The 22,032-nt window shown below is 52.8% G+C and overlaps 1 long non-coding RNA gene across 2 annotated transcripts; it reads left to right on the forward strand.

The window, feature by feature from the left end:
* Positions 1 to 527: 527 nt before the first annotated feature.
* On the forward strand, positions 528 to 21,204 carry LOC112917966 (uncharacterized). 2 transcript variants are annotated; one of them, XR_011999732.1, is made up of 4 exons: positions 528 to 658; positions 10,891 to 11,088; positions 11,247 to 11,414; positions 13,869 to 21,204. It is a non-coding gene; the product is annotated as an uncharacterized lncRNA (long non-coding RNA). The 2 variants fall into 2 exon arrangements; XR_011999733.1 differs by lacking the exon at positions 528 to 658 and adding an exon at positions 965 to 6,213.
* Positions 21,205 to 22,032: the final 828 nt, after the last annotated feature.

The raw sequence follows: 22,032 nt of genomic DNA on the forward strand, positions 1-22,032 counted from the left end.
GACCTGGAGTCTCTCCCGCATCCCGCCCCCCCACCCCGCCCCCTCTGTAGGCAGGACCAGGGGAGATCCCCGGAGGCCAAGGGAAAGGGGTGAAGGAAGGGAGCGGGGCTAATGCAGCCCTGTCACAACGGAGCCGCCCGGGTGGGCTAAACGGTCACCTTCGGCAGATTAGCACTTTTACCACGCACGCTCGCACGCTCGCTCCTCGTGAGTGACGTTCAGGAGGTAGTTACCAGGTCACACCCCGGCCGGCGGCTGGGCGGAGGGCGCACCTGCAGGCGCACCTGCGAGCGCGCGGGGCCCCCGCACCCGGCTCCGCCACCGCCCGCTCCGCGCCCAGGCCCAACGCCAGGCCCCTGCTGAGTTCGGAGCGGGCGGTGGTCGCCCGGCCCCCAAGACGCTGTTTGGGGCAGGAGAGAGAGCAACGAGGCCGGGGAGGCCGGGAGCCGGGGAGCCGGGGAGCCGGGGAGGGCGGGAGGCCGGGGCGCCGCCGTGGCCCGCGGGCGTCCCCTCCTCGGGGCTCCCGGCGGCGGCGGGGGGCCGGCGGCGGCTTTGTTGGCGGCCGCTCGGGAGCAACCTTGAGCGCGGGCGCTGCGACAGTGATTTAGGTGCTGGCATTGGAGCGTGAAGGTAAATGGCCACATTTCACCGTCAGAAGGTGAGCCGGCGGCGCCCGCCCCTGCCCTTCCCCCCAAGGCCCTGGCGGGGTGCGGGTGGGCGCTCCCGCCCACCCTCCCTGGACAGGAGCCCCGGTCCCTGGGCTGCCGCCCCAGCCGCTCCCCCCCTCCCCTCTCCTCCCCTCCCTCCTAGGGGGGAGGCTAGGGGCGCCCTGGACTGCTCCCGAAGCCTGGCCTCCACCCTCAGCTGCCCTGCTGGGGAGGCCAGCTGAGGTTACGTATGGCCGGGACATTTGCGGGTGTGTGGGAGGGGGGAGGCGGGGGGGGGGGGGTTCTGCTTCTGTCGGGAGAGGGGTGGGTGGGAGGCACCTCCTGGGTGCTGCCTGAGGTGCGGAGAGCTCACATACCCCATCTTAACTCCTTATGGGGCTCCTGAGCAGGGCCTACCTTATGTCCACGATGCAGATGTGGAAATTGAGGCCAAGGAGGTTAAGGGACCTGCTGAAAGCCTGAGCAGGGAAGGGGTGAGGAGGCTGGGGACACCTATCCAGGAGACTTCTGAGTCTGTGGGGAGCCCTCTCTTGCCCAATGTATTGCCTTCAAGAGCTCTGGGATCTAGATGAGGGTGGGGGGGCAGGGAATGAGGCCTCCAGCAAACCTCCTGCTGTTCGGGGTTGTGGTTATAAAAATAACACATGCTCTTGATATTTTAAAAAAATCCGGAAGTGTGGGTGTGATTAGGCAACACTTCATCCTGACTACTCTACTCCTTCCTTCTTCGGACCGAGACTTCCTTGCCTGGGAAACCCCCCCCACTCCCTCCACTGTGGTGCTGCCCCTTGAGCCTACTGGTTCTGAGTCAAGCCCATGTGAGTGCAGTGCTGAGATGAGTAACTTAATTCAGTTTGTTATTTTTGCTGAGAAAGAGAGGGAAGAAGAAAGAGGATCAAGCTGGGGTATGTGTGCATTGCTTGAGCAGGGGCATAACAACCTGACAGGATAGTCTCCAGCCCATCACTTTCCAGACTTGCAGCAGGGCTGCCTAGCACAAGGAAGGAGGTGGGGAGGAGGTGGGGGAAGAGGAAGCCCAGGGCTCCAGGTCTTGGCCGGGGAAGCCTTCTTGCACTGCCAGCCTTCACAGAGGTCTCAAGCCAGTGGAAGGGAAACTGCTCTCTGGCTCCACTCAGGCAGCTTTGGTTATTACTATTCATAAGAGCTGCCTTTTGGGGGCACCTACTGTGTGTTATGTATACCTTTAATCATGCCAGCAACCCTGTGTGAAGTGTGTGTTGTTACCCCCATTTTATAGGTGAGAACTGAGGCTGGGTGAGAATGGAGTCCCTTGTTCTAAGACTCCGTTGTTGACAGGTGGTAGAGCTGGACTTGATCTGAGTTCCACTTACCCTAAAGATTCTTCTCTCTGTAGCTTGCTGCCTCTTTGCTCCACTGTCTGGGTCTTGGGGGAGGGGAGGGGAACCCACCCAGAGCTCAATGGGAAAGGAAGCTGGCATTTACCTCCTGGTCAGAGCAGAGAGTAACTGGGTGAGGTGAGTGGAGGTCTGAGTTCTCAGGTGCTCTCTGTGCTCCTGGTTGAGGTTACCTTTAACTCTGGGCAGACAGGAGGCAAAGGCAAGACAGAGGAATAGGGTCACTCTATAGGCTGCGACCTGAGGGGCTATAGATTCTGAGGGTCTCAGAAGAAGATGGCCTGGATGGGAGAGAGGCTATCTTTTCATGGTCTAAAACACTGCTAGAGGGGCCAAAGAAACCAAGCAGACATTTTATAGGGGTGGAAGGCAGGTATAGACATCCCAGGGAGTCCATCCTCCCTAGGTCAGGGCCTGGGTGGGAGCCAAGCTAGTCATAGGACCCAGCTGCACAGCAGGCTGAGATGGTAGTGAAGATGGGCCCAATATCAGAAAGCCCTCATTCCTCAGACCCCCATGACTATGACAGTTTCTACTAGTTACTATTTAGTGAATACCTACCATGTGCCGCAGACTGTGCTATAAGGCTTCCCTTAATCCTGCCCACCACTGTAACGCAGTAGGAACTATTATTAACCCCATCTGACAGAGGAGTAAACAGAGGCACAGACTCCCATCATGCTGAGACTCTTCCAGGTCTGCTTTCAGCACCCATGGGGCTGGCCAGGAGGTCACAGCATGCAGAGAGAGGCTTCCAAACACTTAATTTCAGCACAAGCAGGGTCTGGCTCCTGGAAGCCCGTGGTTTTTTTTTTTTTTTTTTCAGATTTTATTTATTTATTCATGAAAGACACAGAAAAAGAGAGAGAGGCAGAAACATAGGCAGAGGGAGAAGCAGGCTCCCTGTAAGGAGCCCATTGCGGGGCTTGATCCCAGCCCCGCCCCCCCGCCCCCCCCCCCCCCCCATCATGCCCTGAGCCGAAGGTAGATGCGCTACCACTGAGCCACCCAAGCATCCCTCCTGGAAGCCCTCTTACTGTTCTTGGCTTTAAGTGGGTGAAGGCATCAGTCACAGCATGTAGAGAGGAGCTTCTAAACCCTGAAAGCCCTCAGTAGACACAGCTCTTACTCTTCTTGGCTTTAAGTGGGTAAAGGCATCAGGATGGAGCCATCTAGCCTTTCAGCCCTGAGCTTGAGGGGTCCTATTTCCTACCTGGGGTTTCAGGGTACACCTCTCCTTCCCAACTTTTCTCAATCTGCCTTTGTGTTTCCACCTAGCCTTGGATCTTGGAAGATGCATGTGTGTGCATGCAGGCATGTCAGAGAGGGAGTCAGTGGCTTTAGAGATGTCACTTGTCCTGTGAAGAACGCCAGGCAGAGTGCAGGCATGCATGTTTCCTGAAAAGCCCTTCCCAGGATAAGGTCGGAGTGGGGAGCTTCAGGATCCCCCACCCCACCACCACCATTTCTGATCTCGGCCGGTCACATGGATGGAGGTGGGCTATGTTGGGCTAACTTCTTTCCCTTTCATTGGTCTTCACTTTGGTGATGAGACCAGGGTTCTCTTTCCGGGTCCTCAGCATTCTGCTGTGCCCACCCTGGTCCTTAGAATCTTTGATTTGTCCAGTGCAACGCCTGTTAGGGATCCAGACTGCAGCTGGTCCAACCCAGTCTTCTGAGTGCTAAGGAGAGGGAGGCACAGAGAAGAGGAGTGACTTGTATGAGGTCACACAGCCAGCGAGTCAGTGGCAGGCCTCCAGATGATGCTAGGGAAGGCCGCCAGATGAGAATCTCATTGGACCCCCAGTTTGGAGGGGTCCTGAGTATTGAAGGATGCCACTCCCTCCTCTTTCCTGGGGTGTTGTCAGCTTGAGCACCGGCCACCCCCTCCCTGTCCCCACATACCAGCGAAATTGTCTTAATGCAGCAAATTGTTCATATGCGTGTAAGCAAATATCTCCTGAAATTATCTCTTATCACCAAACAGGCTGCGATGCTCACCGGCTGGAGGGCTGGGGTTGTCTTTCAATCCACTGTCGACGGGGAGGGGGCAGGGAAGGGGGGGCTGGCTGACACCAAAAATAAACCGGCGGAGAGGGGCTGGTTGTCGCGAGGGGCAGAGCGAAGTTGTCAGGCGGCGAGAGCGTGTGAGGCGGCAGGACGATAATGTGGCATGACACTTCTGAAATGAGCGGCCCGTTGCCATGGTGAGCAGCCAGGAGGGACCGGCTCTCCCGAGGCTGAAATAAAACACGCTTTAAATGATGTTTGATTAGAATTTAGATCATGTAACCGAATACCTCAGTCCTTCTCTTCCCTGTGCTTTTCTGCTTTTCTTCTCGCTTCTTCCTTTCTTCCCTCCATCCCCTCCCCTCCCTTACCCGGGGGCAGACAGATACACACACACACACACACACACACACACACACACACGCAGGCCCACACCCACGCGGTGTTCACACACAAGTGCACACACACGCACCCACATGCCCTTCTCTGCCTCTTCTCCCCGTTGTTCCACGCCTTGGTGGACCTTGTTTTGGAAAATCCAGCTCAGAGCAGATGCCAGGAGCCCGGAGGGGGAGGGTCCCAGCACTGGTCTCAGGGTCACGGGTTTGAGTCTCCGCTCTTCTTCCCGATAACAATAGAACTAAAATAATTCAAATTGTTGGAGCCTCTTGTGTGTGAAGCCCTTTATCCTCCACAAAGCTCTTCCAAATGCAAGTGCATGTGTCATTCTCATCACAGCACTTTACCTCTTTGTGCTCACGCCCATTTTCTGGATGAGGAAGCTGAGGCTCCAAGAAGCTAAATGTCTGGTCCAGGGTCACACAGCTAAGGGGAGGAGAGCCCAGGGCTCCTGTAGGCTGCCCTTTGGGCTCTGAGGAAAAACCCCTATAGGGGGAAGGGAGCACAGCCAGCCCTCTGGCCTCTGGGTCCTCAAACTTTTGCTTGTCCAACGCATTTGCTATTGGTTCTGACCTGTGAGAACCCTCTGAAGGATGGGTGGAGAGGCCCCGACCTGCTTCTAGAGGAATTTGGGACACATTTTGTAATTTTTCTGGCCATGTGCCCCACTTTTTTGTTTGATAAAAGATTTGTATTATATTTGTAGTGGTTTTTCTAGGGCACGCTGCCCACAAGGGGCAGACAGCCAGTCCTGGGGCTTGAGGGCACTGCCGCTGATGACCTGGAGTGGGTAATGGAGGGCAGGCAGTCATGTACAGACAGGACAAGCAGGGGTGCTCCTCAGAATCCCCATTCTCTTGCACCCTGGAGCTCCTCTGGGGCCCTGGGGAGGTTATCAACTGCCTATTTCTGTGTCAAAGAGCCATGGCTTGACCCCATGTCTATTTTCCCTAGCAGACCAATATGTCCAGATTGTCTCTCGTTATCTGCCAGTCCATCCATCCATTCAGTCACATAACCATCATATACTTGGTCAACAGCAGCTGTGTGCCAGGACTCCTACCCCAGGGGTGGCCCTGGTCTCCACCCTCACAATTGTGGGGTTTTGTTGGCCAGGGGCAAGATACCTTGAGACAGAGACCCAAACACACACACACACACACACACACACACACACACACTCACACATACAGAATCTACTTCGGAGCAGAGTGTAAAATATTCTGATGGAGGAGGGAGCAAAGTGCTCTGGGGACATCGAGGATGGGGTTCCTTGTGTCTGCAGGGGATCAAGGAAGGAGGTAATATTTGAAGGGAGAGTAGGAGTTCTCCAAGTGGTCAGACAGGAAGGGGTAGGCCAGGAGAAGAGACCTGGCTGTGCAGAGATCCACTGTCCCCAGCAGGGTGCAAAATTCCTGGAGGGATTGTATCTCTTCCATAAGACTCTAAGGTTTTGAAAGGTAGAGACTGAGCCCCTACACACTTCTCCCCAGACTGGGGGTTCCCTGAGAGGGGGTATCTTCCATTTCTTTTGCTTATTGCTCCAAAGAGAAAAACATTTATATCTTGCATATCATGTTTGCTCCGCAAAGCTGGGACCCTGCCTTAAATGTATAAGTGTCTTGCTTCCCTAGTGTCTGGCCAGTGACCTGCTATATAAAAGTGACTCGACATTTCCTGAGTACTTACTGCGTGCCTGGCATAGTGCTAAATGCTTTACATGTTATTAATTCCTTCAACCCTTACAACAGCCCTATGAGGTGAGTACCACCATTGTCCCCCTTTTATAGATGGGGAAACTAAAGGTCTGGGAGGTTAACTAACTTGTCCAGGGTCACACAACTAGTAGGTGGCAGAGTCAGGATCCAGACATAAGCAGTCTGACTCCAAAGCCCATACTCTACCCTGAGCTCTTACAAGTGGATTTTATTTACCTGTGAGATCAGTGAGCTCAGCTTCCCTTTGTGAGGTGGAGAAGTGGTACTTGACCAGCAACAACGACTCCCCCAGTACTTTCAAGGGCAGGAAAGAGCAAGTGGGGGGTTTGGCCACCGAAACTGAAACTGACATAGTAGGGAGGTGGTAGTGGCAAGGGCAGTAAGAGATGCAGGCTGCAGAGGCATCCATCACCTAGCACCCTCCCTTCGCCTCCTCTATGCGTCTGGTCTCTGCCAACACTTGACTCCAGGCTTTCCCTTCCAGCCCCACAGCCCCTGCCCTTGGCTACCCTTGAGCACCCTGGACCTCTCTGCCTGGCTCCATTGGCCACCAGTTAGCTTCCCAGAACTTAGATTTGATTGCTTTATTCCTGCATGCCACAACCTTCCACGTGTCTGCATTACCCAGTGCTACCTCACCCACGCTGCTCTGGTGCCCTAACATGACCCAGTCCTAGACTATCTTTCTGGCCTTGCTTCTCTCAACTTGTCCTGTTCCAGACCGGTCAATTCTTGCTGCCCTTTCTTCTCCACACATATGCAGACTCAGAATGCCCTCTCACTTATCCCCAAAACAAAGGCTTTTTTTTTTTTTTTTTTGGTGGGCTCAGCTCAAGTTTTCCCCACTCTGGAACACCTTCCCTGACCAGAAGGTTATGTCTTAGCTCAGACTTCCTTACAGAATGCCATAATTGGGGTGACTTGAACAAGAGGAATTTATTTCTCATGGTTCTGAGAATCCCAAGGTCAAGGCACCAGCCGATTTGGTTCTCTGGTGAGCACCTACTTCCTGGCTTGAAGAGGGCTGCCTTCTTGCTGCATCCTCACATCGTGGAGAAAGCATGCTGGTATTGCTCTGTCATCTTTAAATGGCATTAATCCCTTCATGGAGCCATACCCTGGTGACCCCATTAAACCTAATTACCTCCCCAAAGCCCCACCTCAAAATACTACTACACTGGGGATTAGGGCTTCATCAAACGGATTTTGGGTGGACACAGGTGTTCAGCCCACACAGCATGCCTGTCATGTGTCATGGGAATGCACTCAGATTCCCATATCATCCAGTTGTTTCTGGTTATTTCTTCAACTTGACCGTAAGCTCCTCGAGGAGCAAACTGTGGATGGCGATCATCGAGGGTTGATACACCTGATAGGGACAACCTCCTGTTCCAGGACCAAAACCTGATTTACCCCCAAGGATCCCCAACCGTTACCTTTCCTCTGCTGCTAAGGGAGTTTCTGTGTTTGGTCCTCTTTGGGCCCCAGTTGCTCTGTCAGGGGTAGTGGGTTGGAAGGGAAATGGAAAGAAGCCCAGAAATCTCAGATTAACTCCCTTCACAAAAGGCAAAGCACCGTCCTGGGTGAAAGGATGGCAGAGGATAAAAGACAAAGGGGAGAACCAGGAGAGCCAGGGGTTGGGCTTGGTGAGCATCAGGGGAGACTGAGGCACCATGGCTGAGCAGTGGGAGGCAGTGGGCAATAGAGGAAGAGGACTCCAGGAAGTCCTACTTTGTTTCAGGATTCGGATTTTGAGATCTTCAGTAAGAACATGGACTGGGGCCCCGCATTTCCATGTATTTTGGTGATGAACTGATGTTTCCTCTGAATGTGGCACCACACAGAGACTGACTGCAGGGTGGCTGGGAGTTAGCTAGGTTATGCTGCCACCAAGTGCCCTGGGGCCAGGAGCTACCTTTACCTGGATTGTTTCCAGTTCTCACAGTAGCACAGCAAGGTCAGTGCAGGAATGACTGGTGGGAAAGGGAGCGGAGAAAGGGGAGGATCTGGCCCTGACTTAGACCTTCAACCTTTGACCTCTAGCCCCCGAGCTCTATCTTAGAATGAGGCCACCATGGCCATTAAGCTGTGTTTTGTAGGAGATGTAGTAGGCTCATTAGGCTAGAAAATGATTATATCAGCTCCACTCAGTCCATGGGGTCAGAGGTGACCCAGGCCCAGATCCCTGTAGCCATCAGAGTCCAGATGACATGTGATTCCTTAGCCAGGGAAAGCCCTCCTGTGAAGCCTGAAATGGGAAGGACTGGAAGGGGTGTTCTGGAAGATGTGCAGAGAGGGGCTGGGTGAGTGGACTACACATCGTGAGGCCTTGTGGCGTGAACAATCTCAGTTGCATGGGCCACTGTTTTGGCAAGCTTCACCTGTTAGTGTGTGTGGTTCCTTCGGTGAGGGGAAGCTTTACAACTAAGAATAAGCTTATTTGAGGGTGAGAGGGAAGGCTTGGTTCAGCCTTGTGTGGGAGGCATGCCCAGGGCTCAAAGGTCAGAGAATCTAGGTTCTCCCCCCACATTTGGCTGTAGGAGAGCCCCGAAATTTTGCTGTCTGCCTCAGTTTCTCCACTGATAAAGTATGGATGCAAGAGTCCATGCTGCTCACCTTAGAGGCCACACTGAAATAGGCTGCAGTTAAACTTTGTCTGATTCTGGAGCTTATGCTTTTTCTGTTCCTCTTCATTCCTCTAAGTGTGATGTTCAAAGCCTCAATTCATGGGGTGTCAATAAGTGTTATGTTAAAAAAACTAAAACAAAACCAAAAAAACCCCCCCAAAAAACAAAACCCAAAACAGGTTTTATGATCAACTATATTGAGGGAAAGCTATTTTCTTCCTTCCTCCCTCCTTCTCACTCTCCTTTCTTTTCTTTCTTTCTTTCTTTCTTTCTTTCTTTCTTTCTTTCTTTCTTTCTTTCTTCTTTCTTTTCTTTCTTTCTTTCTTCTTCCTTTCTTCCTTTTTCCTTTTTTTAAGTAGGCTTCACACCCAACATGGAGCGTGAACTCACAACCCTGAGATCAAGCATCACATACTCTACTGACTGGGCCAATAGCGAAGGCTATTTTCAAAAAGTTAAGTAGGTTCTTTGCCGCAGGATGTCTCAGAGCCTTTATTATATTGATATGTGTTGGGTAATTCCAAGAGGAGAGCAGAGTTAGTATCAGCTTCTTTGCTATGAAAAATTTTCTTGTTGGGGTAGTGTTCCCTGGAGCTCACTTTGGAAAATGCTGTGCTTCACTCTGCTACTTCCCAGATAACAATAGCGACAACAACAATAGTAACACCATGGAAGAGGTCATCACACTCATGTTAACTTTCTCTCAATTGCAGTGATATTTTTCTGTCCATTATATTTTGAAGCTTTTTCAAAAAATGGCTCTTCTCATTGCCCCCCCCAATCTAAGCACCCTACTTCCTTTTTTGAGCTCAGGCAGTTCAAGCCTGTGGGGGCTCATTGTTCTCTGTGACTGTAGCTCTTCTCACCTCTAAGCCTTTGCCTGGGCTGTGCTCCTCAGTGGTCCTCCCCTTCTTCTCCTTCCCTACCTTGTTCATGAGGAAAATGTGAGAGGCTTGAAGAGAGAAGTGATGTGTCAGGAGGCATGTGGTGAGACATGACCCTGTTTTTTTTGTTTGTTTGTTTGTTTGTTTTTTTTGAGGCATGACCCTTCTGAGAGGCTGATGTTGCTGGGTTCATCCTGGGGCCAAGCACATGGCCACTCTGGGTCTCTCTCTGTCCTGTGTCTTTTTTTTAAATTATTAAAATATTTTATTTATTTATTCATGAGAGACACACAGAGAGAGGCAGAGATGTAGGCAGATGGAGAAGCAGGCTCCATGCAGGGATCCTGATGTGGGACTCGATCCCAGGACCCCAGGATCACGCCCTGAACCAAGGCAGACTCTGAACCGCTGAGCTACGCAGGTGTCCCTGCTGTGCAAAGCCAAGGAAGGGCTTTCTTTTGGCATACCGTACTTATTTTTTCAAAAACAGGTTTGCTGGGAGTATAATTTATATACCATGAAATTCACCTGTTACATTTTCATTTTAACTTGTTTATTGTAATAGCTTTTTACATAAGGAGCACAAATCATTACACAGGGCAATGATATTTTTACAAGTCAGAACACCTGTGTGGTCACCACCCATTCCAGCAGCAGAACGTCTCCAGCCCCTAGAACTGTCCCTGCATGTCCTCATCGTCAGGCACTCTCTGACTTCTAACCCCACAGAGGTTTATTTTTCAAAACTCACCAACCCTTTCTTTTCTCCTTCCTTGTTCCCTCCCTCCTTCCCTTCTCTCTCTGCCTCTCTCCTTCTTCTACCCCTTTATTCCCTTCTTCCTTTCCTGCTGGTTCTACTTCCAACTAGTTATTTGAGGTTTAGACCAACATGCATAGTAAGAGAGAATGTGGAAGCCTTCCACACGGTGCCCGGGGAGGCAGTGCAAGTGGGGGTCAGGCGGGGAAAGGCCTAGACCCCAGGTTGGCCACTGCCAGCTATGAGTCCCAGAGCTTGTGCCTGAAGCTCTCTGGGTCTCAGTTTCCTTTTCTGGGAGATAGGAATAATGACTGACTTCAAAGGGTGTTGGGAAGATTAAATATGATGTTTTTACCTTATGTCTGTGAAGTGTTCATGGGGCACCCCCTGTAGGAAGTGTCAGGAAGGTTACGCCATGTAACTACATTTCTTTCTTTTTTTGTTTTTTAAGATTTATTTATTTGTTTAGAGAGAGTGTGCAAACACGTGCACGGGCAAGGGGAGGGGCAGAGAGAGAATCTCAAGCAGACTCCCTGCTGATTGCAGAGTCCCAAGCAGGGCTCCATCCCACAACCCTGAGATCATCACCCTGAGATCATGATCTGAGCCAAAACCAAGAGTCGGACACTCAACTGACTTGACCACCCAGGTACCCCCCCTCCCACCCCAATGTATTTCTTATCAGGATGAGACTTTGTGGACATGAGGTCCAGTGGCATTTATTGAGCACCCACTGTGTATTAGGGCTTTGCCTCTCATCTGCATGGCAACCCTGCAAGGAGAGATTTTCTGCATTTTCCTGCACAGATGAAGAAACGAGTCCTGGGGAAGTCCGTCCTGAAGACATAGAGGTTAAGTGTTGGAGCTGGAGCATGATGCCAAGGAGTTTGGATGGAGTGCCTGTGACCCTAACACCCAGTATCCATGTCTTCCCGGCTACAGCCTTCCAAAGCCTCATCGGGGCTGTCTGTAACTGTGAGCCGAGTACCCCTTTCTGCTGTGGAATCTTTTGTCTAACACAGAGTTGCCATCTTCGAATGCCAGACAGTCCTCCTGGGGCCAGAGGTGGAGTTTTGGGGAAGGGATGAGTTGCCCAGGGTAGCGCATCAAGGGAGCTGCCTGGTGGTAGAGGGTTCAGACTGTCCTGCGTGTCGGTAGTGGCCGGGCCTCCTGGAAGCATGACCTTCAGCCCTGGGAAGATTCAGAGTTCTGGGCAGGGATCGGCCCTGTGGGGTGGCTGCATCTCACCACCCTGGGGCATTGGAGAAGAGCAGCCCACACCCTGCAGCCTCTCCTTGTAGGGCCCTGTCTTGCTGGGCCGGCTTCATGGGGTAGGGAATGTGGAGGAGGGCCAGGAAGGCTGGATATGGTGGTACTGGTGATTCCTTCAGCTGGGACTGGACCCAGATGGAGTGATTTGTCCTCTGGCCCTGCTGAATGCTCGGTAAACAGCAGGTCACAGGTGGGATTCCTGCTATGTCCTCTCCATCAGACCAGCTACCTAGGCTAGTCCTGGGCCCCTGAGGCCTTCCCCCCCACCCGCCCCCCAGCTGCTAGAATCCATGTCTCTTGGTGTGGCCCCAGGGTGGAGGGCAGTGAGGGCATCCCCACCCAGTGCTCTGGCCAGCCCCCCACTTGTGGGTGGGCTTGCTGGGAGTGCTGCCACGGCCTGCCCTCTTGCTAGCCCCAACCGTCCCTGTCCTGACCTGCGGGTTCCCTGGGGCCAGCCTGGACATCTGTATCCATCTTGCCCCAAACTCTGGAGATTCTGACACATTTCCTTTCATTGCTTCCAGCCATGTTATTTAAAGTAATTAACCTTAATTTATAAATTTTTATATCAAACTGCCTTTTAACTTTTAGAACTGGCAGGAGCAGCCTTATCCCTGGGCTCCTAATAGTTCTCCATTTAATCAAAATTCATCCATCAGGTTCCAGTGTTAAATCATCTTTTAATTGGGAGTTACATTCTGGTTAATAGTTTTATAATTCGCCTCCTCTAATAGTTTTTACCACAGGGATCTCTACTCCATTTTTCCTCACTCTATTATTGCGGCTCGCGCTTCTGCGGGACGGCTTAGCCGGCCCCGCCTCTCTGGCCTCCGCTGGCCGCCTCTTTTGTTCTTGGTGGTCTCATTAATTCCCCGAGAAGAGTCTCTTCTCGGGCCTCCTCCTGAGGTGCAGCTCTCTGGCTGCCACAGCCTTCGGAGCTGTGGCCCCGGCCGCCTCCCTCCCTCCGGGAGAAAGCCAGAGACACAGAATGCGAGAGCGGGACACGGAGACAGGAGGCCCAGGGATGCACAGAGAGACAATGCGGAGGGAGGAGGGTTCTGGAGGCCGGCAGGGTCCGGCCCTGCCGAGATAGGCGGTGGATGGGGAGAGAGAAGCAGAGGAGTTTGCTAATGGAAGTGGCCCCAGCACTGGCTCCCTCCTGGCTCCTGCCCGCCTCCTCTCGGCCATGTCCTCTCCTGTCTGGGAGTCCAGATGGAGGAAGGACTCAGTGGCTCTGCCTGAGACCTCAGGGCTGCCAGGGCTGCAGCATTCCTGAAGGCCGGCAGGGCAGTCCAGGGCCTCTCCTCATCCACTCTGGGCTGCTTCTGTGCTTGTTGCTCCTTCAAGATATTCACAGAAGCCACCAGGCCTCCTGCCCTCTGCCAGTGGGACAGGGCACAGAGACTACAGGACAGGGGTGGGGAGACCTCTGGAAAGCTGGGGAGGAGGGCAGACAGAGGAGACATGTGCAGAAGGTGGATGGAGGTCCTCCAGTTAGGGAGCCCTGGACTGTGAGCAGACACACTCGATGGGCACATGCACATACACATGTGCACACACGTGTGCTCCCACAGAGCCACATACTTGCACAGGCCTGAAACAGACCTGGGTGCTGCTGGGCTGGGGGCCAGGCCTGGGGCCTATGGGTGGGGGTCTCAGAGAGGACCTGGGGTAGGGGTTGCCAGAAAGGGTGAGGGAGGAGCCGGGAAGAACTAGAAGCCCCAGGACCTGGGCTGAAGCTGCAGATGTGGGCTTCCCTGGGGACGGGGGGGGGGGGGGGGGGGGGGGGGGGGGGGGGGGGGGGGGGGGGGGGGGGGTGCCGCTTGACCCTGAAGTTGCATCCTGCCAAGTCTCCCTCTTCAACTCCCTCCAACTCCCTCCAGTTGGTGACTTTCCATTTCAGTGGGTCTCAGTGCCCACTGCTTGCCAGAGTCACCTGAAGAGTGTTTAAAATCCCAGTGTCCTGGCTCCCCCTTCCACTGTGGTGGTTTTAAAATATACTCACAAATCCTTTGATCCTTCTCCCTTCTAGAGATGGAATCCAATTCCCTTTCCCTAGAGTGTGGCTTCCTTCTAACAAACAACAAAAAAGCAGAAGTGACTGTATGCTCTAGGAGGTTAGGGCATAAATTGCGCTTTTTTGAATCCCTCACTCAGGGAGAAGCCAGCTGCCATTTCACAAGGACGCTTTGGTGGCCCTGGAGAGACCCCCGTGACAAGAAACTGAATCCCTCTGCTGACAGCCAGGGGAGTGAGCCGTCTTGAAAGTGGATCATCCGGCTGGCCCTTGGCAAGCCTTCAGATGCCTGTAGTGCCAACAGCCATCCATACTGCAGCCTCGTGAGAGATCCTGAGTCAGGACCACCTGGCCAGCTGCTCCCTCAAAATCACATCAGAGAGGAAATGTTTCAAGGGGCTACATTTTTTGGGGAAATTTGTTAGGCAGCAATAGGTAACTAATACACATTCATTCTGTCAGCTTCCCTGGGGAGGGGCCTGGACACTGGTGTGTTTAAAACCTCCTGGGGTACGCCAGTGTACATCCAGAGTTGAGAACCCCTGACCTAAGACCTGTGTGTGCTTGTGAGAGTGTGTGTGCTCGTGCACCTGGGTGTGTGCACGTGCCATGTGCATGTGTACGGCGGCAGGGGAGCACTATGTCACACATATTGGTCAGGATGCATAAGCAGCAGTCCTAGCACCCCCTTGAGTGTGCCCCCCTCTCCAAGTGAGTCAGGCTGTGTGCCCTAGGTACCTGCGTCAGAGCCTGGCTTGGGAAGGTCTGGGGCATGGAAAGAGCTGTAGAGATCTTGTGGCCAGACCCATAGGGGTCATTCACCACGTCCTCTCCATGAACTTTTCTGAGTTTCTGCATTTGTGGGCTGGGAACAGACGGATCACCATTCTGCTCAGTCCTTTGAGGAGGCATTAGTTGTGTTGGCTCTATGCCTCCTGGCCTTGTTTTGGTAATATTTTGGTAGCACCAGGACTTCTGCTGTGATGGCTGTGGATGTGGTGATATCTGCCCTGCAGCGAGGCAGGCATGTAGTCAATCCAATGTGAGGTCCCTCTGCAGGATGGACTGGAAGTGGAGGGGCTGCCCGTGAGACATTCCTAATAGGACAATTTTAGTCATGTCTGGTTTAAGCCTTTGGGATTTGAGACCAACAGTCTTGCCCTCCTAAATGCCAGGTGGCACAAATTGGTAGGATGAGGAGTTGGTCTTCACATTGCCAGAGAGTGAAGATCTTGCTTCTGAAGCAGAGAGCAGAAGAGTTGAGTTCCTTTTAGCTGAGGTAGGTGGGTGGTTCCAGCCGAGTCTAGACCTCCCCTGGCTTTGTGTCCTTGGTTGAGCCTCTTACCCTTGCTAGGCCCCTGTTTTCTCCTTTCTTCCTTCCTTCCTTCTTTCTTTCTTTCTTTCTTTCTTTCTTTCTTTCTTTCTTCTTTCTTCTTTTGTTTTAATTTATTTATGAGAGATACAGAGAGAGAAGCAGAGACACAGGCAGAGGGAGAAGCAGGCTCCTCGCAGGGAGCCTGATGTGGGACTCGATCCCCGGACCCCGGGATCATGCCCTGAGCCAAGGGCAGAGGCTCAACCAAAAAGCCACCCAGGCATCCCGACCTCTGTTTGCTCATTCATGAAGTGGAGGAGCAAATGCTCTCCTGCCTTGTGCATGGACACACTGCATCTCTTCAGTGGGGTAGCTTGTGAGGTTGGGAGAGGGAGATCCTGCCTCGGGGGGAAGTTCACCAAGGCTCCCAACAATCTGCATACAGAACTGGTTCCCAATCCTGGCTCTTACTTGCTGTGTGACCTCAGGCAAGCCACTGCCTCTCTCTGGGCCATGGTCATCATATGAGATAATAATGCCTGCCTCATGGGGTGTGAGGATGTAATAAGATGCTGCTGGTATGTGCCTAGTGTGGGGCCTGGTATCCAATAAAGGGCAAATTCGCTTTTTATAAGCCCCAGCCAAACTTTTTCAGGAGTAATTAGAAAACATGCTTCCTGGGGATCCCTGGATGGCTCAGTGGTTTAACGCCTGCCTTCAGCCGAGGGCGTGATCCTGGAGACCTGGGATTGAGTCCTACAAGGGGCTTCCTGCATGGAGCCTGCTTCTCCCTCTGCCTGTGTCTCTGCCTCTCTCTCTCTCATGAATAAATAAATAAAATCTTAAAAAAAAAAACATGCTTCCTTTTCTACGGGAAATAACTTCTCATTTCCATGGGGCAGGAGGAGAAGAGATGAGGGAGGAGGAGGAAGAAAACAGCCTTTAAGGTGAACCCACCATATGCCCCAGGAGGGCTGTGCTCAGATTTTCAGCTCATTGTGGCATTTAAGCCTCATGATAATGAGGAGGATTGATCCCATGTTGCAGATGAGGAAACTGAGGTGCAGGAAATTTAAGGAACTTCCTGGCTCAGTGTCACACTGCTAAGGAATACAGAACCAGGGCTGGAGCCCAGGCCCAGTGACTGCAAATACTGGGCTTTTTCATGGGTGTTTGAGGATTGAGAGAAGTCCAGGCTGTGGGCCCTACCTTCTCCCCATGGGGCCCTTGACCTCATTTCTTGCTCCTTTCAGAGGCTGTCACAAGGGAGAGGCAGGTGGGCGGAAGTGATGATGGAAGAGTCAGGGAGAGGTGTCCAGGAGTATCCTGCAGCTTGAAGGATTTAGGTTAGACTTTCAGGAAGAATTCAGGTCCTGAATGCTCAGGGCAGCTGCAGGGAGCCTATGGGGGCTTCCTCCTTGGGGCACTCGGGGGCCGTGAGGAGCTAGGCTCCCCTCCCATGCAGTGGGACTGAGCTTGGGAAGAGGGCGAGGATTGGTCCTTTGGGGAGGCGGAGGTGTTGTCAGATTGACCTCTGCAGGGACCCACCAGCCTATATTTCGATGGACAGGCCACCTCTCATTGTGCTGGTGCAGCTAGTTTGTCAAGCTCACAGGCTCCATATACCAGAGCTTATATTCCAGCCCCTGACGCTGTGAGCAGAGTGACTTTGGACAAGCCACCTAACCCCCTGTGCCTCCATTCCATTATCTGTAAAATAGGGGAAAAAAACCTGTTTCACAGGTAGTGTGAGCCTTAAATGAGAAAAACCCTTTATATTATTTAGCCAAGTGCTTGACACAAGAAAAATCACCCAGTATGTGGTAATCACTGTAGGAATCATCTAAGAAGGCAGGAGAAAGCAGCACACGTTCAGTCTGGAGTCCCAGCTGGCAGTGCTGAGTGGCCTGTCTTAGTCCTACATTTCCCCTTCTGTGAGGTCTTGAAAAGATCCATAGAACTCCTTTGGGCCTCAGTTTCTTTAACTGCCAGATGGGATCTAAGTCCTGCCCTTCTCTGGGGACAGAGAGACATCAGTGGCCAGAAATATAGATGTTCTGGGCTGGAACAGATGGAGCCCACCCTTCACCCTATTCATGTGGTATCCCACATGGGGCTCCCCATAACAATCTTTGTCCTCACCACCATAATCTATTGAAAACACATTAGTTGAGTCCTCTCCCACTCTGGTGCCAGGCTCTGTGCTCATGTTGCCAGTAGCACTTGTTGGGGCCTAGCTCTGTGTTCTTCGTGCTGCAACAGCCAATGGTAACCTGCACAAACCTGGGAGCAAAGGCAGTGATCGCTCCTGCTGTATGGGCATAGGGAACTTGCCCAAGGTCACAGAGGAAGATAAGCATCCACCTCTTTCTGCCTCCAAAGCTCCATTTCTCATTCCCTCCATCCTATCGCTTCCCACTGGATTCACATGGGGCACTCCTGGGGCTCAGGATTAATGTCATCTCTACAAGTGGGCAACCACGATTCCTAGAGAGTCAATATCTTGTCCAATGTACCTTCCCCCGGCAGGTGGCTGAATCCAGGTACTTCTGATCCTGGATCCCCCTCTTCCCTGCTGCCCCAGGGATACCTCACCCCTGTGGGACACAGATGCCTTTGGTCCTAGTATCTGTTTTCCTATTTCCTTTCTAACTTCTGTGTCCCTGGGCAAGCCTCTGATCTCCAGCAATTCTGGCAGTTGGGGAGCTTTGTAACTCAGAAAGTTGCTGAGGAAGGGTCCTTGCCAGGGCCACTGTCCTGGGAACTGAGCTCCGTGCAGTGACATCTGATTGTTGAAGGGGTTCCAGTCCCCATGGCACATTATCTCACCCTGGCCCTTACCTTTGGCGAGTGAACTTTCATGGGGCCCATTTCACAGATGAAGCAGCTGATGCTCAGAGAGCCTGAGCTAGACCCTGTCGCCCAGGAGCCTGCTGGCCACTGGGCCTGGCTAGCTCCTGTCACAGGCAGAACAAGAGGTGCGTGCAGGGACAGAGAAAGAGTGGGGGAGAGCGAGTGGAATGAGCAAAGCTCAAAGCAGAGCTGGCCCTGCGTGGTCGGTTGGGGTGGGGGTGGGGGGCCTGAAGAAGGGGACAGAGAGAGCCTTGGCGCTTCTAGTGCCCTCAGTGGCTGGAGCCGGGCTGGCATTCCCTCTCAGTGTAGGGGACTCAGCTGCTGATAGGCCTTCTGCCCACTCTGCTACCTTCCCAGTACAACTATCCCAGAGCCCAGGGGTAATGGAACAATAGAGGGGATAAAGGGGGGGACCTCACAGCAGAAGGGGAGCATGGGAGAGAGGTTGTTCTCTTGAAACCTCAGGGCTTCTAGCACTGCCAGTGGGGTTGGGAGAAGCCTTAGAGTCCTTCCGGCCTTAGAGAATGGGAGTGCTCATTTTCCCAGTGGATGAAGCAGGTGAGGAAAGGAGGAGTGGAGACGAGGCAGGAGTGGAAACTTGGAGAAATCCGGGGATAGAAAGAAAGAGACTGGGGATGGCCCATGGCAGCCTGAGCAGAGGCGGCAGATTGTGACCAGCAGGAGAGGCAAAGCTTGTGTCTCTGGGGTGCTGGTGAAGCTCCAGGGTCTCTATCTCTGTGGGGGAAGAATTAGGACTCTGCTGCCCAGAGAGAAGGCCCAGCTTTCTTTCAAATCCCTTTTGGTGATGGAGGGGGCCAGGCAGGGCTGTTTCTTTTTCTTCTTCTTTTTCTCCTCCTCCTCCTTCTCCTCCTCCTCCTCCTCCACCTCCTCCTCCTCCTCCTCCTCTCCTCCTCCTCTTCCTCCTCCTTTTAAAGATTTTTATTTATCCATGAGAGACACAGAGAGAGGCAGAGACATAGGCAGAGAGAGAGGTAGGCTTCCCCCCAGGACTCTGGGATCATGACCTGAGCCAAAAGCAGATGCTTAACCACTGAGCCACCCAGGTGCCCCAGGCAGGGCTTCTCTAGGCCAAGGGACTCCCGCCCCCTTCTCCTAGCCCAGATCCAGGGGCTCTCATTCCTTATCCTAGCCCCTCCCACCTTCTGCCTTGCACCTAGGAGAAGTCTTGGATTCCTAGAATAGGATTCCTAGGACGGACTTCCAGGCTTCAGCCTGACATACAGATGGGGAAACTGAGGCCCTGGCAGATTTAGATAGATTATGTTGGGCTCATCTGAACTGTGGTCAAGTAGTGGCATGGCCTAGAGTCCACTGGTGCCAAGTCCTGGCTGGGTTTTGGTCCTAGCTATTCTTCTGGGAGGAGGGAGTGCATATCTAAGCCCCCTTTCAACCCAGCACCACCCAGGGAGACTTTCTTGAGGGCAGTGAGTAAGGCTAAGAGGCAATGGGGAAGTGGATGCATTGATCAGGAGCCTCCTGGGGGTGGGCATTTTATATGCCCTTTTGACTCATCACCATCTGTAGGGCAGAAATTATGACTCCCATTTGACACCAGAGGAAAGCCAGACTCAGAAAGGTTAATTAAATGGCCCAGGGTCACTCAACTGGTAAGTGATAGAAATCAGGATTCGAATCCAGGTCTGGCCCCAAATCTAGGCTCTTCCCATGCTGCTCTGTGCATGGGATTGAGAGTGGACTTGGAGGGAGAGCAGCTGTCTTCAAACTGAGGCCCCGGCCAGGAGTGGGAGGACTGCCAGCATGCAGCAGGGCAGGGTGGGCAGGTCCCTTGTGCACGCAGACCTGGAAAGCCTCAGCTAGAATCCTGGCTTTGGCATTCTTCACTCATGTTTGGCTGGGTGAGACCCTTTTCCTTTCTGAGCCACTGGTAGGTAGATGGAGTACCTGTGAGGTGTCTCCCAGATATTTGGTAAGTGAATGAATGAAAAAGCAACCCCAGGTATGAGGACGAAGCCCATTTATTCTAACTTGGGTCTAAGGCTGGAATGCCACCTTCCACTGGGGATGGAATTCCTGCAGGGACCCCACCCCTGAATCTCTGCCCCTTTCAACCCACCTAAATGGGGTCCCGCAGCCCTCCCTGCATATCACGGGAGGCCAAGAGACCCAGCTGATTGGCAGTGGGTGGGGGCATACCTACCGGTGGCCCTGATTCTAGTGGCTGCTTGTCACAGTTTGGCATCCCCTTCCCTACGAAGTCACCCTGAGATCTCTCTTTCTGCACTAGGTTAGTTGCTGTTAATTAAACCAATTGTTAGACTTAATGCCCACCCCATTAACATGTCTCCTAGACCCATTAATCACCCACCAGTGGAGGAAGAGGATGGGAGGTGCAGGTGGGGGTGGAGGGAGGATCCTGAAAAGGGAGCCAGGCAGCCTCAGGAAGAGAAGGGACCTAAAAGACTCAAGCCCACCCCTTGTTCCCTCCTGGGGGTCTTGGAAGTTTCATTCTAGCCTCCGAATTCCCTGAGGCCTGCTGCCTCTGCATCCTGTGAGGTCCACCTGAGGCCTTTTGGCTGCCATGACCTTTGGGACCTCTTTACTATTCCGTTTCCCTGGAGCCTCCGGGGCAGGGCTAGTGAGAGCAGAGGTGACTGCATGGGTTCAAGGTGGGGACTAAGCTCATTCTGGCAATCAGGAAGGAAGGCTGGACAGGAGCGAGGGTTCCCACGGGGGAGCCAGGGCTCTCCCCTCTCTACGCATGCCCATCTTCCCAGTCCTGTCCCCTCTGCAGCTCCTTGGGGTCAGGTGGGACTCCACTAACACCTCACCTCTCTGCTCAGGCCTTCCTGGGGGTGCGTGGACAGCAGCAGATGCTGGGCCCCCGCAGGGATGCTCAGAGATCTGGTGGGCCTCCCCCTGGTGCCTCCTTCCTACTTCCTTCCCTCCTGGCGGGCCCCTGCCCCCTCCCGGCAGTGTCAGGGTCCAGCTGGGGCAGGGAGAGAGCTAGGGTGGGGCCAGCAGAAGGTGCATAAATCATTATTGGCGAAGACCTCAGCCCTGAGCCGCCGGGTGGAGGCTGCTGCTCACGGTTCAGGCCAGGGCATAAATCATAATTCCCCTACAATAGATCCTTTTGCAGCCGCCATCAGGAAAACTGTGTTGGTTTTATCGATTTTTTGACACGGGGGCCTAGGCAGCGGGCGGCTCCTGAATCATTATGAAATGAAACTGATTAGGAATTCATGGAATACTAAATAAACTTTACGAGCCCGTTGTAAGTTTTTTGATGCATGGGGAGCGGAAAATGAAAACTAATGATATAAAAATTACACAGCGTGCTGAGTATTATTATACCGCTATTGATTTGTTTCAAACTGTACATCAAAATCGAAGAGAGCTGGGGCAGCTCCTGCAGCGATGCTGGGGATGTTTGGGCTCACTGGGGCTGGAAGACTTTTTTTTTTTTCTGTTTTTATTTAGTTTTTTCTTCCTCCTTCTTCTACCCACCATGCTCTGAAATTTGACTCCCTTCTCTCCGCCCGTCTGCCTATTCGTCCAGGGAAAGCCCCAGGGGGTCACCTAGTCACCCACTCAGCCTCTACCTCAGCTTGGAACCCACACCCTGGCTCAACTTGAATTCCCGGCCCCCACTGGTCTTTTTTTCTGGAGCTGCATTTTCAGACTATGTGTTTTTCTTTTTCCCTTCTGCCTTCCCTTTGTTTCTCTGGGGGAGGACAATATGCTTCAGGTAAAAAGATCTGAAGGTCCGTTAGCACTTTGCTGTGTGACCTTGGGCATGTCATTGCACCTCTCTGGATATCGAAATGTTTGGACTCCTTAGACTGGGTTTCTCAAAATATAGTCTGTTGACAGCCCACATATCATCTTCAGGGCTTGTCAAAAAAACTAATCCTGGGACACCAGGTGGCTCAGTGGTTGACCATCTGCCTTTGGTTCAGGTTGTGATCCTGGGGGTCCTGGGATCGAGTCCCCCATCGGGCTCCCTGCAGGGAGGCTTCTTCTCCCTCTGCCTATGTCTCTGCCTCTCTGTCTCTCTGTGTCTCTCATGAATAAATACATAAAATTAAAAAAAAATACTATTCTCTGGGCCCCTCCTTAGATAAACTGGCTCTGAATCTTGGGAGGGGGATCCA

The sequence above is a fragment of the Vulpes vulpes genome, chromosome 2 (assembly GCF_048418805.1).
Source record: "Vulpes vulpes isolate BD-2025 chromosome 2, VulVul3, whole genome shotgun sequence".
In the NCBI taxonomy this organism is placed as follows: Eukaryota; Metazoa; Chordata; class Mammalia; order Carnivora; family Canidae; genus Vulpes; species Vulpes vulpes.